The sequence below is a fragment of the Scardinius erythrophthalmus genome, assembly GCF_964197995.2.
Source record: "Scardinius erythrophthalmus genome assembly, chromosome: 3".
In the NCBI taxonomy this organism is placed as follows: Eukaryota; Metazoa; Chordata; class Actinopteri; order Cypriniformes; family Leuciscidae; genus Scardinius; species Scardinius erythrophthalmus.
The window spans coordinates 7,517,480-7,535,003 of NC_138223.1; positions in this window are offsets into that span (position 1 = coordinate 7,517,480).

Genomic DNA, 17,524 nt, shown 5'->3' on the forward strand with positions numbered 1-17,524 from the left:
TGTCTATGCTGTTGATCACACATTGACATGTCAAACAGTAGATACCACCCATAAATATGAGTCTAATGATGCACTGTGCACATTATGTTGTTGCAGCCTTATGCTTAAATTATTTTTCACATCAGTCTACACTAATGACAAAGCAGAAAACTGATTTGTTGATAACTTTGCAAATTTATTAAAAAGAAAGAAACAGAACAGAGCCAAAATATTTTTATTATACATTGATCTTGCAGACATGTCTCTTTGTAACCTTTCTAAATAAAACAGTTCTAAATATAATTTCATATGTATTTTCTATAAGGAAAAAAACATTGTCTTAGAAACAAACACTAAATAAAAAAATACAGATGAAAGTTGTTGAAAAAACTCATATAAAAGCAGAGGGAACTATGGAGTGCTGTGTGTTATCGTGAGTTGGTGATAGTGAAGAGCAACGGCAGTGTAGGAGTAATAAGTGGATTCATTGTAATGGGCCTGGTTTGTAATCTTGCACTTGGAAACACTTTGGCGAGGACAACACTTGATGATCACTGGTGAACAGTTCTGTGTGGAACCTGCTTATCTCAAACAAGCCTAATAAGTGCCATCATGCATGATCTGGATAAATCATACTGGAGCCATTTTACCCTCAGAAATCCCCCAAAATACTACACTTAGTGTTATATTACCTTGGCATTAAATTGTTTGCATTTCTTACAGAATAAACAAACCAAGACACTATTTGGCTAATGATAAGTGAATAAGTTTGTAATAAGAATATGACTTAAGAGTTCCACAGAAATGTTCCTAATCTGGCTCATGTCTCGACACAGACAAAAAGAAGTCCTGAGTTCTCTTACGAGAGTCCTCTCGTACTGCGTTTTATCAAAACGCTACGGGAAAAGTCTTCTTTTCACGAAATACTGAAGCAAAAAATTATCCTTTAATTTTCATATATGTAAAACGCGTTGCGGCAGCAGCAGTCAGCTATGGCGAGACGGCTTGCTCGCTCATTGGCTGCTCTGCGGCAACTGCTTAAGCCTATCGAGCGAGGCCTGAGATGACATCAGGCCAATGAGGGCGCTTCGCGCCCTCCTCGCCACTTCCCGCCGAAACGGGAGAAACTCTTCCCGCCGAAACTCTATAAAAGCAGCTCGAGAAGGCTGATTCACTTGATTTTAATCTCTTCAGCGAAGCGCACGCATCGCTGGATCACGGAAGCAAGCGTCGTTCGAAGCAGGCACTTCAGCGGGACGAGCCCTCGAAGCCGCTGGCCAACGCCGCCTTCTACAGCCGTACCTGCTGTGCTTTCCGACGCCTATATCCTTTATTGCTATATTGCTCTGTTTTCTGTGTGTGTGTGTGTGTATGTGTTCGCTGCAACACTCACCCCTAAAAGAGCTGCGTCTTTTTCAAGACGCCTTCTCATGCAGCGCTCGCGCTCGCTGACGGCGAAACGCCCTCACTCCGAGCCAATTGCCTACGGTGACTCTGAGGATTCGCTAGGCATCCTTTCCGAGGCTGCCCTTCCTGGAAGCGGACGGCGGGATTAGTTTTTCTTTACGTTACAAGAAAAGCTACCCTGCCTCTGCACGCGTCATTCACCGGCGAAGGAGAAAAGAGTGTTCTCAGTCCCACCGTTGGTCGGTCTCACCTCTTTTCTCTCATATTGGAAATATTATTGCAGCAAGTGAGTCTGTTATAGCACGCTTGCCTGCCAGCAAACGCCGAAGAATACATGTTGACGCCGCCTTTGCCGCCAATGCTTCACTCTGTCAGTCCCCTGAAGGCGACTGCAGAGATGCATTTTGCAGCCAGCAAGCGCGTAGTACCCGCTTGCCTGCAACCGAACACCGTTTCTACGGTTCCCGTGCGTCACTGGCGAAAGGAGAATGGAGTGTTTTCAGCCCCGCTGAAACTGGGCAATATCCACTCTTCTCACATTCAAAGCCTATATCCCCCTGTGGCTCAGTGGCGGAATTATAGGTTTTCCGCATGGGAGACCGGAGTTCTAATCCCGGTCTAGCGGCATATATTTTTATGCCGCCAATGCTTTGCTCTGTCAGTCCCCTGAAGGCGACTTCGGAGATGCATTTTGCAGCCAGCGAGCGCGTAGTACCCGCTTGCCTGCAACCGAACGCTGTTTCTACGGTTCCCGTGCGTCACTGGCGAAAGGAGAATGGAGTGTTTTCAGCCCCGCTGAAACCGGGCGATATCCACTCTTCTCACATTCTGGCATATTTCAGGCGTCTGAAAATGTTAGTATTGCATGTCGTGCTTACTCGCATGCCTGCAAGCAAACGCCAGTGTGGATAATACTCGCGCTGACTTTGTCTATGTATCTTCACTGTGGTCCAGTGGTAGATTATTAGGCTCTCGCGCGGGGGATCCGAGTTCGAATCCCGGGTCTGCCGGCAGAAAATATTTATGCCACCGAATGCAAATCACTCTGTTTGTTCCCCGAGAGGCAACTGCAGACGTGTTTGTTTTTGCAGCCCACGAGCGAAGTCCCGGCCACGGCCGATGATGCTATATGTGTACAGAAGATGCCCACTGCTTGTGCCCATCCCTACACATTAGCACAGCCCTTCACACAGGGCCCGCGCTCATATATTCGACTCGGGTCGATCACGCACACAACATAGTGAACGTGCCCACTGCCTAGTGCCCACAAACACTATGTTCTGCATGCCTTGTGGTTTCTGTAAAGACGAAACCTGTGTGCATTCACACTGCTCAGGCAGACAGTGCACTCATTGCAGTAATTGTGCCCGCTCTCCCGCGCCCACACTTACTAACGGCCATTATATGTCCTACGGGACTCGCCCAGCCCTCCCTTGCTCGGTTAAACACCGCAGCGGGGTCGAGCGCAGGCATTCTGCCCGGCCACGGCCGATGGTGCTATAAATGTAGTCTCGATGCCCACTCCTCAGTGCCCATCACTACACATAAGCACAGCCCTACACTTAGGGCTCGCGCACATAAAATCGACTCAGGTCGATTGCGCTTCCAACATAGTGAGAGTGCCCACTTCCCAGTGCCCACGAACACTATGTCTAACAGATTACAGGCTCTCTGTAAAAACGAGACCTGTGAGCGCGCGCTCTGCTCAGGCAGACACCGCGCCCAAAGCAGTAAATGTGCCCGCTCCCAGCCCACATCTACTCGCTCACATGAGTCCTATGAGACTTTCTCAGTCCTCCCTCACTCAGCTAAGCACTGTAGTAAGGTCGAGGACGAGCGTTCCGCCCGCTGTATTAAGCGCGCGCCCCGCCTCAAATGCCACAGGCAAAACGCCTATGTTTTTATCCCCCGAAGCGCCTCTGTCGCACGGCGAACGGAGCGCGCTCCGTATCCAGCCCCTAGCCAGCCATGCAGAAGCATGGGCAGTGCTTCCAGGGGTTTCGGACTGGGTGCTAGGCATTATAAAGAGAGGCTTCTCGCTACAGTTTTGTCGACGCCCTCCCCGCTTCATAGCGCGCGTCGAAACTACGGTTTCGTTGGAAGTAGCACACCTACTTCGAGCCGAAATATCAAAACTGATAAGCAAAGGGGCGATAGAGCGCGTTCTAAGTGAAGTGGGGCTATACAGCAGATACTTTCTAGTCCCCAAATAGGGCGCGGTATCAGACCCATACTGGATCTAAGACGGCTGAACAGAGTATTAGTGAAACGCAGTTTCAAAATGCTCACAACCAGCAAAATTCTCGCGCATGTTCGCCGAGAAGACTGGTTCATGTCGATAGATCTGAAGGACGCGTATTTTCAAATACAGATAGCGTCACATCACAGGCGATACTTGAGATTCTCCTTCGAGGGTCAGACATACCAGTATACAGTCCTGCCATTCGGCTTGTCCCTGGCACCTCGTACATTTATGAAATGCATGGACGCAGCGCTCGCTCCTCTCAGACTCAGAGGCATGCGAGTGCTGAACTATTTGGACGACTGGTTGATCCTAGCTCAATCACGATCACAGCTCGTGGAGCACAGAACCAGTTTACTCAATCACCTCGAGAATCTTGGTATCACAGTCAACTGGACAAAGAGTTCATTGAACCCCAGTCAAACGATTTTGTTTCTGGGCGTCGTTCTGGACTCACAGTCTATGACAGCGCGGCTGTCACCACAGCGCGTGTTGCGCATTCAGCGCACGGCGAGATCTTTCCGCCGCGGCGCTTTCACCCCGCTCAGGAAGTTTCAAAGGATGCTGGGTCTCATGGCCTCAGCATCGTCAGTTCTCCGGCTGGGCTTGCTCCGCATGCGCCCGCTGCAGTTCTGGTTGAAAGCGCGGGTACCGCGCAGAGCGTGGGCGACCGGTCGATTACGCCTCAAGGTCGATCAGAGCTGTGTTTCAGCCCTGGCGCCTTGGATGGCGGACGACTGGTACCGATCAGGTGTAAGCCTGGGGACTTCCTCGAGAGTGAGGATGGTGTCAACAGACGCATCCACCTCGGGATGGGGAGCGCTGCTCGAGGGCAGACCGTTCTTCGGCCTGTGGTCGGAACGAGAAAAGCTCCAACACATAAACTGCCTAGAAATGCTGGCAGTGCACAACTCGATGACGCGTTTTTGTCCCCACATCAAGGACGAGCACGTCATAGTCCGTTCGGACAACATGGCTGTGGTGTCCTACATAAATCGCCAGGGCGGTCTGAAATCCATATCCCTGTACAGGCTGGCGAAACGCTTCCTATTATGGGCTCAGCACAACTTACGCTCGCTGAGAGCAGTGCATATACCTGGGCTTCAAAATGTGGGCCCAGACAGACTGTCCAGGAACAATGTTCCCCCGGGCGAATGGTCTCTACACCCACCAACAGTCCGGCTGTTGTGGGAGAGATTCGGCAGAGAGGACCTATTCGCGTCCCACGAAAAAGCGCACTGCCCGCGTTCTTTTCAAAGACAGACAGCGCGCTGTCCCGAAGGTGGCCGCGCTGCCCGCTATACGCTCTTCCCCCCGTCTCCCTCCTGCCACAGGTGTTGGAACGGGTCAGGAAATCAAAATGCCCAGTGCTGCTTGTAGCTCCGTTCTGGGAGAACCAGACATGGTTCCCAGTTCTGATGCAGTTGGCAGATATCGCTCCATGGCCACTGCCGTTGAGGAGAGATCTCCTCTCGCAGGCCGGGGGCTCGATTTGGCACCCACACCCGGAACTGTGGTCCCTTCATGTGTGGGCGCTCAACGGATACCCGTTGGTCTCGCAGAGGGAGTCATGAATACCATCACTCAGGTTAGAGCGCCGTCGACTCGGCGGCTTTATGCTTCAAAGTGGTCGGTTTTCTCCAGCTGGTGTACAGCTCGGAGCCTTTCACCCCTCGAATGTGAGGTAACGGAGGTTCTCTCCTTCCTACAAGAGCTGTTGGATAAGGGCAGATCCCCTTCCACGCTCAAAGTGTATGTGGCGGCTATTTCAGCGTTCTCTGGTTCAACGCTGGGTCAGTCGCTGGGAAGGAATGATTTAGTCATCCGCTTGCTCAGGGGAGCTAGGAGACCGAATCCACCCAGACCTCCTTCAGTCCCTATGTGGGACCTTTCTACGGTCCTGGCGGCCATGAAAGGTGCCCCTTTCGAGCCTATACAGTCTATTAGCCTCAAACATTTGTCTTTCAAAACAGTGTTTTTGATGGCTCTCGCTTCAGTGAAGCGCATAGGCGACCTGTACGCGCTCTCTGTGAGCCTGGCGTGCTTGGAGTTTGGTCCTAATGACTCTAAAGTCATACTCAAACCTAAGCACGGCTATGTGCCGAAATCCCTCAACACGCCTTTTCGGGCTCAGGTCATTTCCCTGGCTGCCCTGCCGGCATCGAGTGAGGAAGGGGACTCGAGTTTTCTTTGCCCTGTTAGGGCTTTAAGAGCTTATATGTCCCGCTCTGCTGTCTTCAGACAGACAGAGCAGCTCTTTGTCTCGTTCAGCGGACGTTCCAAAGGAATGGCTGTTTCGAAACAAAGTCTATCCAGATGGATAGTCGACGCCATAGCGCTGGCTTATACTGCCAAGGGCATTCCATGCCCGTTGGGAGTCAGAGCGCACTCTATGAGAAGCGTTGCTTCTTCGTGGGCTTGGTCCAGCGGGATTTCCCTACAGGATATATGTACGGCGGCAGGCTGGGCCTCTCCGTCTACATTTATCAGGTTTTATAACCTAGAGGTTCCCGCCTTACAGGCTAAGCTTTTGTCGGTGTAATCTGTTCAGCCGTCTAGTCAGACCGCTGAAACCCATGCGCTACCGACTATCTTGGGCAGAACTGTGTAAGACCCACATTTCCCACATTAGTTCAGGTTCCCTACCCTGTCTATGTGATGTTATACTTGCGTCTGTGGACATGTCTATTCTACGACGCTACAGTATAGGGAATTAAGGCTCCCACCCTTATTCCCTGACTCTGTGTGAGTCAATCTGGTGATTATGCACTGTATGCCTGAAATAGCTTCCGGTGATCAGTGTTTTTATCCCAGCACGCACGGCGTTTTGCAAGGGGTTCCCGTAGCGTTTTGATAAAACGCAGTACGAGAGGACTCTCGTAAGAGAACGTACTCGGTTACTAACGTAACCTCGGTTCTCTCTAGAAGAGGGAACGAGTACTGCGTTCTCTGCCGTGCGTACGGTTCACTCTGGTTCGCTTCGGCGATCAAAATCAAGTGAATCAGCCTTCTCGAGCTCCTTTTATAGAGGTAAGCCACACCCGTTTCGGCGGGAAGTGGCAAGGAGGGTGCAAAGCGCCCTCATTGGCCTGATTTCATCTCAGGCCTCGCTCGATAGGCTTAAGCAGTTGCCGCAGAGCAGCCAATGAGCGAGCAAGCCGTCTCGCCATAGCTGACTGCTGCTGCCGCAACGCGTTTTACATATATGAAAATTAAAGGATAATTTTTTGCTTCAGTGTTTCGTGAAAAGAGACTTTTCCCGTAGCGTTTTGATAAAACGCAGTACTCGTTCCCTCTTCTAGAGAGAACCGAGGTTACGTTAGTAACCGAGTACGTTTATATTGTGCCATAATTAAACAAACAAATCCAGCATTTTGCAAACAAACTCGATCTGCTTTGCAAAGAAAAACTCGACTCGCAAACAAACAAGAAAGCAATGTGCGGGTACAAAGGTCAATTTGAGAGAAAATGCAGTGGAGTAACAAATGTGTTTTACAAATAAATAAATGAGCCAATATAATATTTCACAAATAAATACAAACCAAATTGCATGTAACCTTTGAACAGATACCAAATCTAGTGCATACAAATGCATATCTGTCTGTTATGATTGTGAGACACTTGCTTTTTATGAGATCTCTCGGCTCGATTCTCTCATAAATGTGTCCAGGCAGATTTTCTCACAAATGCAGTTGAGCAACTTCTCCTGGAGAAGCACTGATTAGAAACTTGTCTTTGCCGGAAAATGACCAGTGAACAGGCGTGTTTCTGTCTTACTTTATCTATAATTAACCTTTTTAAGGTTTTCTTTTGCAAAATGTTTATTACATGTCTAGACAGATTAGCACTTAGAAGCAATTCACTCTCTCTATGATAGGGGAATCTATAGGCTGAAAGCTCTGCCATTATATGTTGCTTTTTTACATTTTTGTAAAAACGTTACATTTCCTGAATATTTACCTACATGCAATTTGTAGGATGGTTTGTATTTATTTGTGAAATAGGCTATTATCTTGGCTCATTTATTTATATTTGTAAAACACATTACTCCACTGCATAGACTGGTACTCACGGAACCGATCACAGCATTCAGTGGCAGGTAAGCTGGGCAGAGCACAGATTTAGCGCAAAGGCAAGACACACTGTTCTGATGACGCATGAGTTGAAACTATGGCAGCTGAGAAGGCCATTCTTTGTGTTCTTTGTGAAGAATTTTCGGAGCCTGATGAAGTCGGTATAAATGTGTTTAATACTACAAAATATGCCCGATGTTACAGTTACTGCACTTGCTGCCCAGAACAAAAGAGAACATCCCAATCGAGTGAAGGGATTTCTGAAACTGAAATGGAAGCACACATCTTACCTAATTCAGACTAAAACACATCTATTTAGCCTCACATACTGACTTTATTTGTAGTTCATACTGTTTTAATACCCTGGATTTTACCATTGTTTATTTCTACACCAAATGTCATGCACTTACAATGAAGCTAAAAATACATCATTATGTTGATATCCTATATTTTTACAAAAAAACTTATGACAAACATGTCTTCTAATATCCTCAGTTGTTGCGTATACCGAGCTGCATCGAACACATTTGTAAATTACTTTCCTTGAACCCATTGTGCGAGTTCACTTTAATACCGCATGCTTTATATACATGTTGCTGCTGATTGGACTGCAGTTCTGACACACCCACCAAACAAGAGAAAACGTATCTCAAACCCTGTTGCACACCGGTGCACGCCGTTTCCAGTAAACATGACGTTCAACCCGGAAACCGTAGCAAAACATTGCGCACCGTTTTGAACTTGAACGAGCCCCTGAACTCAGAACAAGGCCAAAGGCTCTTTCGGCCAACCAACCAATCACTGGCAATCATTTTGCCATCCAACCAATCAGAAGCAGTCAACGTTTACACAAAAACTCACTGAAACAATCACAGGAAGTCCTGGGGCACGTTCAAGTTCAAAACGGTGCGCAACGTTTTGCTACGGTTTCCGGGTTGAACGTCATGTTTCCTGGGAACGGCGTGCACCGGTGTGCAACAGGGTTTGAGATACGTTTTCTCTTGTTTGGTGGGTGTGTCAGAACTGCAGTCCAATCAACAGCAACATGTATATAAAGCACGCGGTATTAAAGTGAACCCGCACAATGGGTTCAAGGAAAGTAATTTACAAATGTGTTTGATGCAGCTCGGTATACAACTAGGTATACTGCAGACTGGAACTGTTACATCTGTCAGCTGCCATGTACCAACAGATGGCAGCCTAGTCCCTCTCTGTTTCCATAGACTCTGTTATTCCCGGACTTCAGAAGACATGTTTGTTGTAAGTTTTATTGTAAAAATATTGGATATCAACATAATGATGTAGTTGTTTATATTTTTAGCTTCATTGCAAGTGTATGACATACACATTTCTGTGAATGTGCTTCTGATTCATTAGTCGGTAACCGCAATTACCGGAATGGGATCAGACCAGATGCCAAACACATTCAATTTACAGATGGCCACACATGCTTACATTAAAAAGTGTATAGAAAAGTGTACAGCAGTTGAGCTGTGTGGTGTCGAAGCTTCGAAGATTTGAACAAGCTTATCCCCTATGTGGAAACACAACCTAAAGGGAAACGGGGAACAGACTGGAACTGTTACATCTGTCAGCTGCCATGTACCAACAGATGGCAGCCTAGTCCCTCACTGTTTCCATAGACTCTGTTATTCCCGGACTTCATTTCCCAGAACCCTCTGCTCATTATTAGTTTATCTGTTTCAGCTGTGTCTTGTTTCATTTGATCATCACCCTGTTTATGCCTTTTGCCTTCATTCAGCTGACAATTCGGTTCAGTTCAGTTCACACTCTCTGTCAGCATTTTGAGCAGTTCCTGGTTTCTTTATATTTATTTGTTCCTGAGGTTTGGATTTCTTGTTCCCGTCTGCCTCAGTGGATTGTATTTGTGCTCGGGCTGATTACATGTGCTTGACCCTCTGCCTGGTATGGACTATGACCTAAACTGTGTTTGGATTCTCACTCTTTCTGCTGAATGCGGTCTTGCCACCACAACCAAATCATTACAGGAACAGACACCGAATCTATAAAAACCCTTTTTTCCCAGTAAATTTGTAGCGCATATAATAGTATATTCAAATTACTGATTCAACAGAACAGAATATATGCTTTAAACCACATGTGTCAAGCACAAGGCCAGTTGGCCAAAACCGGTCCGCCAACTTATTCCATATAGCCCACTATGGGGCGCCGTTTGTAAAGCGGCTCACGCTGAAAATAACAGCAACATTTTGTCACATTTAGCTTCAAACAATGTTTAAAAAACTGGTATGAATTTTTGACGGTCACTTTTTACCACATTTACACCAATATTTGTCAACTTAGAGATATTTTAAATAGTTAAATCTAAATTAAATGTTACACCTAAATGTTAAATCTAAATACTAAATATAAATCTAAATATAAATCTAAATGTTAAATATAAATGTTAAATATAAATATAAATGTTAAATATAAATATTAAATATAAATGTTAAATATAAATGTTAAATATAAATCTAAATATTAAATCTAAATGTTAAATCTAAATGTTGTATCTAAATCTAAATCTAAATCTAAATGTTGAATCTAAATCTAAATGTTAAATCTAAATCTAAATGTTGAATCTAAATGTTTCGGGTGAAACTAAATATTTAACTAATATGCAAATTCAAAATGCCGGTAGCAGGAAGTGCCAAAATAAAAGCTCGAGGTGGTCAGTGTGTGTTTATAGCATGGTTTATAGTGTCAAATAACGAATAAAAAACATCTCATTCGAGGAAATGGACTCTTGGACATGGATTATCGTGATAATAACTACCTAAAATAATAAACACGTTTGGAGAAACTGTATTTGAAGAGTAGGCTAGTGTCACTTTTATGAAAAGTGCGGGACTTATGACCTGTAGCCATAATAGCCAGCCACTAGGGGGCTCACTTTGACTGAATGTCATGTCATCACTCTCATCACGAAACTCTACAGTTTCTCCAAACGTGTTTATTATTTTAGGTAGTTATTATCGTTATATTATAGTTATTATTATGAGATGGTTTTTATTCGTTATTTGACACTATAAACCATGCTATAAACACAGACTGACCACCTCGAGCTTTTATTCTGGCACTTCCGGTTACCGGCATTTTGAATTTGCATATTAGTTAAATATTTAGTTTCACCCGAAACATTTAGATTCAACATTTAGATTTAGTTTTAACATTTAGATTTAACATTTAGATTTAACATTTAGATTTAAAATTTAGAATTTAGATTTAGCATTTAGATTTAACATTTTGATTTAGATTTAATATTTAGATTTAACATTTAACATTTAGATTTAACATTTAGATTTAGATTTAATATTTAGATTTAACATTTAGATTTAGATTTAACATTTAGATTTAACATTTATATTTATATTTAGATTTAACATTTAGATTTAGCATTTAGATTTAATATTTAACATTTAGGTGTAACATTTAATATTTAGATTTAACTATTTAAAATATCTCTAAGTTGACAAATATTGTTGTAAATGTGGTAAAAAGTGACCATCAAAAATTCATACCAGTTTTTTAAACATTGTTTAAAGCTAAATGTGACAAGATGTTGCTTTTATTTTTTTTAGCGTGAGCCGCTTTACAAACGGCGCCCCATAGCCCACAGCAGGCCCGGAGTGGGTAATCCGGAGAATTCCCGGTGGGCCGCTTCACTTTTGGGCCGGTCGAGGAATTATTATTATTTTTATTTTTTTTCACATTTCAATGTCACGTTAGTTACATAGCACACGTTTCGCATTCTGACACCGCAGCGCGCAGCCTCTGCATAGTACCATGTGAGGGAGTTCTCCCCTCCCCTCCTATAGAGTTGTTTGGGTCCATAGTCCGTCTTTTCCAAAACGTTTTCTCAGGTGAAGGCTACCGCGGCACCGCCGGTGTAGCAGTCGATTCTGTTCCCTACCGGAATTCCTGTTCCCCCTGAACGAGCCGTGTCTGCTGACAGCGCATGCGTCAAAGCATTAATAAAACTTAATAAACCTTAATAAACATTACATTGAAATCTGTAATAACGTTTTAAATTTGAAAATAAATAATTTGGATTGAATTGACAGATGGGGGAAAACTCGCTTAGCTAATAAAAAATAAAAACAATAAAAAAAACGCTTATATTTCCTGAAAAAATACAATCCTTTTTTAACCTTTGGCTTCCCGTACATCCATTTGCTTCTTGCTCGTATTCAGTTCTAATGGTACGCATGGTAACTCGGCAACTACGCATGATTTGTAGTATGATTGCATTAAGGGAACAGGAATTCCGATAGGGAACAGGGTCAGGGTATATTCTGGCAAACCGTTTGCCAATCACGTCTAGCAATCGGCAAAGCAAACTGTGGCACACGCCATTTACCAACAAGCGATGGGTAATTCGCAAAGCACAATGTTATTTTCTGTTTCCCCAGCACGATACCATAGAACGGCATAAAGTAAGAGGTTTGAGAAGTAAGAGGCGGGGCACCAGTTAAAAAATTTCAAAGTTAAAGTTCACGCAAACAGGTATTAATAGACAAGGTCTATATTTTAATAGTCAAATATTGATTGTTTATAGCTGAATTAGTAGAACGCAATTATATTTGGAACATAGATAGAATATAGCCTATGGGAGTGCGGGGCACAACCTAACGCGGGGCTAGTTGTAACACGCTTGTTTTAAATACTTCCGCACATGCTTGGATGACGAAACTTTGTGTATATATATATATATATATTTTTTTTTGGAAGATATCCATTGACATTTATTAAACCATAGCAAAAGTAAATTTCTTACTTAAATTAATTTTTTATCTCTATTTTTTGTGTTTATTTAAAATTAGACAAATCTGATATTATTTTAATCTCTAAGATGTTATTTAACAGTTGAGATAGTTGTTTAATGCTTCGCTAACTAGCAGAAGACACTAGCCGGGTTTAAATCCCAGTTGTGCAGGCGGGGGCATGTTGTCACTCTGCGTTACAAGTGCCCCTATTAGAAATATGGTATTATATTCTATACTTTTATTAATTTTATTGAGAAAACGTGAGAAAAAGGTGATAACTGACTGAGAGTCAATGTTCAGAAATTACTAATTATTTATTTGTTTTGAACTATGTTGTATAGCTGTGTTTTCATGTGTTCGTAGTCAAAAGTCAAAAATGAGTTTATATTTAATTATTAAAAATTGTCATTATGAAAACGTTTTTTAATTTATTTTATTTAGAAAATATTTTAGTTTGTTTTGTATATATTTTTTATTAGATCAGATAACATTTTAAGCTGTCATATGGTCACATGTTACAATGTGCCCCACACATGTTACAATGTACCCTACCTATGGGGCATGTCACATTTCACTTCCATTCTTTCAGGGTATATCAAGAAAAAAGTATATACTGTATTAATAAAACAAAAACACATAATTGTAGAAGACATGTGGTAAATTAATGTGGGAAAAAAAATACTCTGAACCATGATTTACACAAACTGAGAAAGTCAAAAAGCGTTACTTTGTGCCCCGCTCTCCCCTATAATCCAATAAAGAATCCAACGATATAAGATATTGGCATGAGCAACCCCATTCTTATGTAATATCTTAATAAAATATCGAATTTAATATCTAAGTTCATACCTCCATTTTGTAATATAATTGTAAAGTCCGTTAACACAGATTTTAGCCTAATAGTGGTTCTCAAACTGGTGGCCATGCTGTAAAGCTTCCAGATGGTACAGGGTAGCCTAGCAACACTTAAGACGTTTTATGAACTATAGAAATTTTCAGAAATTCAGTGTAGCCAATCATCAGAGAAATAAGACTTCCAACCAACATAATTTATTAAATCATTGCATAACGCATTCTAGGCTATTATTTCATGTAGGCTATGTATGGTAAGTTTTAAATGGTTTTGTGTCATTCATTTTCTGTGGAAAAAAATCATCTAAAGCTTGATCGTTTAATACTGAGGCTATAGGCCTACATTAGATGCGCGGATCATATTAAACGTCACCCGAATCGGCTGCTTCTAATTAATAATGCACCGCCACCCACCCGCAACATAATTTTCTCTGATTTATAGATATCCGCACCCGATCGCCACATTACAATTATTTTAAGGCCGGTTTCATACAGCACGCCTGAGTGGCGCGTCGGAAAGAGCGTTTGCTGCGCGTGCGTGCCCATTGTGCTTTCACACCGGCTGCAAACAAACTCTTGGTGACGGCACCGATGATTTTAAAACCTGACACATAGGCCCTACGACTGTGACATTAAAAATCCAATTATTTATTTATCTACCCCCGCATTGTGTGTTCATGTTTTAATCTGCGTGTAATGTATATAAAAATGGTTGCAAATATTAACAGTCACATATAGCTATCTGCATAACCTAAAGATCGACATAATATCTGTTTTAGTAAAAAATATATATTTCTTTATTTATTTTCACATTTTAGCACTGCGCGGTTTTTATTCCCATTTTACGCACAAAACCCAATGGCCATGCAGGGCTTGTGTTCTATTTGGTAGCCTATTATGGTCTTATTTGTCACGGTGGTTTTGCTTTAAAATAAAGATGTTTTCTGATGTTTTACTGAAATAGCCTACAGTGAATTAGGCCTACACCATGTGTAAAATCCCGATGTTGTGTTTATTCACAGATCCTAATGGAAAAACGAAGAAGCATGAAGTAAAATTACGAAGCCATGCATAGCATGTGGAAAATATATTGTCTATATCAGACTTTGACATGCCAGTATGCAGTCATGCTCATTGCTCACTAAAGTGGCACTGATATATCGGGTAAATTAATTTAATATAACTAGGCTAACTCTCAAACAGTGTATCATTTATCAGCAACATATTTCGTGATATCGTCTAGCCATAAAGCTTACAATATGACTTTTTTGTAAAACTTTTAAACGAAAACGATGTGAATTGAGCTCTAGGCTATACGAATACATTTTTACAGTAACTTCATCTAACTTGATTCGTAAGTTCATCAAAACATTATCCAATTGATTGTTACTGAAATCGTTATCACTTAATATTTCTGTAGTAGGCTAGCCTACGGCCAAACAGTGTGATAGATCATTCATAAACTCGTACCAGACGTGTAGCCTACATGCGTAGGATTGCTGTAGGCTATAAACCAATAAAATCGGTTGTGTATAATTGTAGGCTATATAGCCTATAACTAATTCAGCTATAAACAATCAATATTTGACTAAACCTGGTCTATTAATAGGCTACCAGTTTGCGTGAACTTTAACTTTGAAATTTTTTAACTGGTGCCCCGCCTCTTACTTCTCAAACCTCTTACTTTATGCCGTTCTATGGTATCGTGCTGGGGAAACAGAAAATAACATTGTGCTTTGCGAATTACCCATCGCTTGTTGGTAAATGGCGTGTGCCACAGTTTGCTTTGCCGATTGCTAGACGTGATTGGCAAACGGTTTGCCAGAATATACCCTGACCGAACAGAATCGACTGCTACACCGGCGCCTACCGATAGCTGGGCCGGTGTAGCAGTCGATTCTGTTCCCTATCGGAATTCCTGTTCCCTTTACGCAAATCATACTACAAATCATGCGTAGTTGTCGAGTTACCATGCGTACCATCAGAACTGAATACGAGCAAGAAGCACAACTCTGGATGTACGGGAAGCCAAAAGGTTAAAAAAGGATTGTATTTTTTCCCGAAATTTAAGCGTTTTTTATTGTTTTTATTTTTATTAGAAGCGAATTTTCCCCCATCTGTCAATTCAATCCAGATTATTTCTTTTCAAATTTAAAACATTATTACAGATTTCAATGTAATGTTTATTAAGGCTTTGATTTATTAAGGTTTATTAAGGCTTTGACGCATGCGCTGTCAGCAGACACGGCTCGTTCAGGGGGAACAGGAATTCCGATAGGGAACAGAATCGACTGCTACACCGGCCCTACCGTAACGCGTCAGGGAGGATGGATGGGAGGAAGAGGCCAGGAGGTATGGAAGCTTTTTTTAAGCCACAGAATAAAACATTTTAAAGAATAATTGCGACTTTTTATCTCACAATTGCGAGTTTACATCTCGCAATTCTGACTTTATTTCTCAGAATTGCGAGATATAAAGTCAAAATTGCGTGAAATAAAGTCGCAATTGCGTGTTATGAAGTCAGAATTGCGAGATATAAAGTCAGAATTGCGTGATATAAAGTCAATTGTGTGAAATAAAGTCGCAATTGCTTCTTATAAAGTCAGAATTGCAAGATATAAAGTCAGAACTGCGTGAAATAAAGTCGCAATTGCTTAAGTCAGAACTGCAAGATATATATAGTCAGAATTGTGTGATATAAAGTCGCAATTGTGTGTTATAAATTCAGAATTGTGTGAAATAAAGTCGCAATTGCTTATAAAGTCAGAACTGCAAGATATAGGCCTATATTCAGAATTGTGTGAAATAAACAGTGGCGTGGCGAAAATTTCTGAGGAAGCCAATTAAGACACAACCTCTAAGCTGTGTGTTTTAAGGGGTGGGGGCAGAAAATCATACGTTACCATTTATATGTTGCTATTTGGATGTACTATTACAGCGCCCAGCATCATCTTACCGGACTTACGCTTCTTCTTCTTTTTTGTTTTATTGGCAACCGCACTTAACAGTGCATTACTGCCATCACCCGGTAGCTTGGAGCTTGGATCAGAAACATTCCTAAGCATCCCCCCCCCCCCCCCAAAAAAAAAAAAAAAAAAAAAAAAACACTGGCGCTGCGTGTTCAGCTCCTCCAGCTTCCACCCCACTTCCCTTTAACTCCCGCTTCCCATCCGTATCCTTATTTACCTCCAAATTTACTTACCCTGTCTCACACTATCCACATCTTCTACCTCTCTCTATAAGCCTAAATACATATTAATCCTACATTCTCTTCATTAAACCAGTATTATTCAAAAACTGAAACAACACATTAACCATATTATTTCCTATATCTGAGTCTAATATATTCTTTAATGTTAACTCTTTCCCTTCATTCTTCCATAATTCTTCTCTCAGCACTTCTCTTTCTTCATCATACCCATTACAATTAATAATCACATGTTCTACAGTTTCATTCTGTCCACATTTCTCACACAAACCCGTTGGATGCTTAGATATTAAGTGTAATGTTTTATTCAAACCGGTATGTCCCACCCTTAGTCTTGTAATTATACTTTCCTCCCTTCTATTTCTCCCTCTTTTTCTACCTTTTCCCACTTTCTTTTGTATTGCATATAAATGTCTCCCTTTACTCTCATTATCCCAATATTGTTGCCACTTTTTACTCATTTTCTCTTTTATTACTGATTTAATTTCTTTTAAACTATATAGCAACTCAATTTCTACCATCTCTTCATCTACTGCTTGTTTAGCTAATTTATCTGCTTCCTCATTGCCTTTAATTCCCACATGAGCTGGGACCCACATAAACTGTACCTCTATTTTAATTTGGTTCAATTCAAAGAGATTTTGAAGAATTTCCATGATTAAATCTGGTCTTGATTCTGACTTTTGATTATCAACACTAATGATTGCTGAATAAGAATCTGAACATATGACTGCATTTTTAATTTACCTTTCCTTAATTATTTGTACTCCTAGCAGGATAGCCATCAACTCACCTGTATATACCGACAAATGATCACTAATTCTAGCTTTTTTCTTCACCATTAACTTTGGCACATTGACTGCCACTCCTATTCTACTTCCTTTTTTGGAAGCATCTGTGTAAATCTGTATATTATCTCCATACGTTATTCTTAAATACTCATTTGCTCTCATTACTTCCATCTCATTATTTC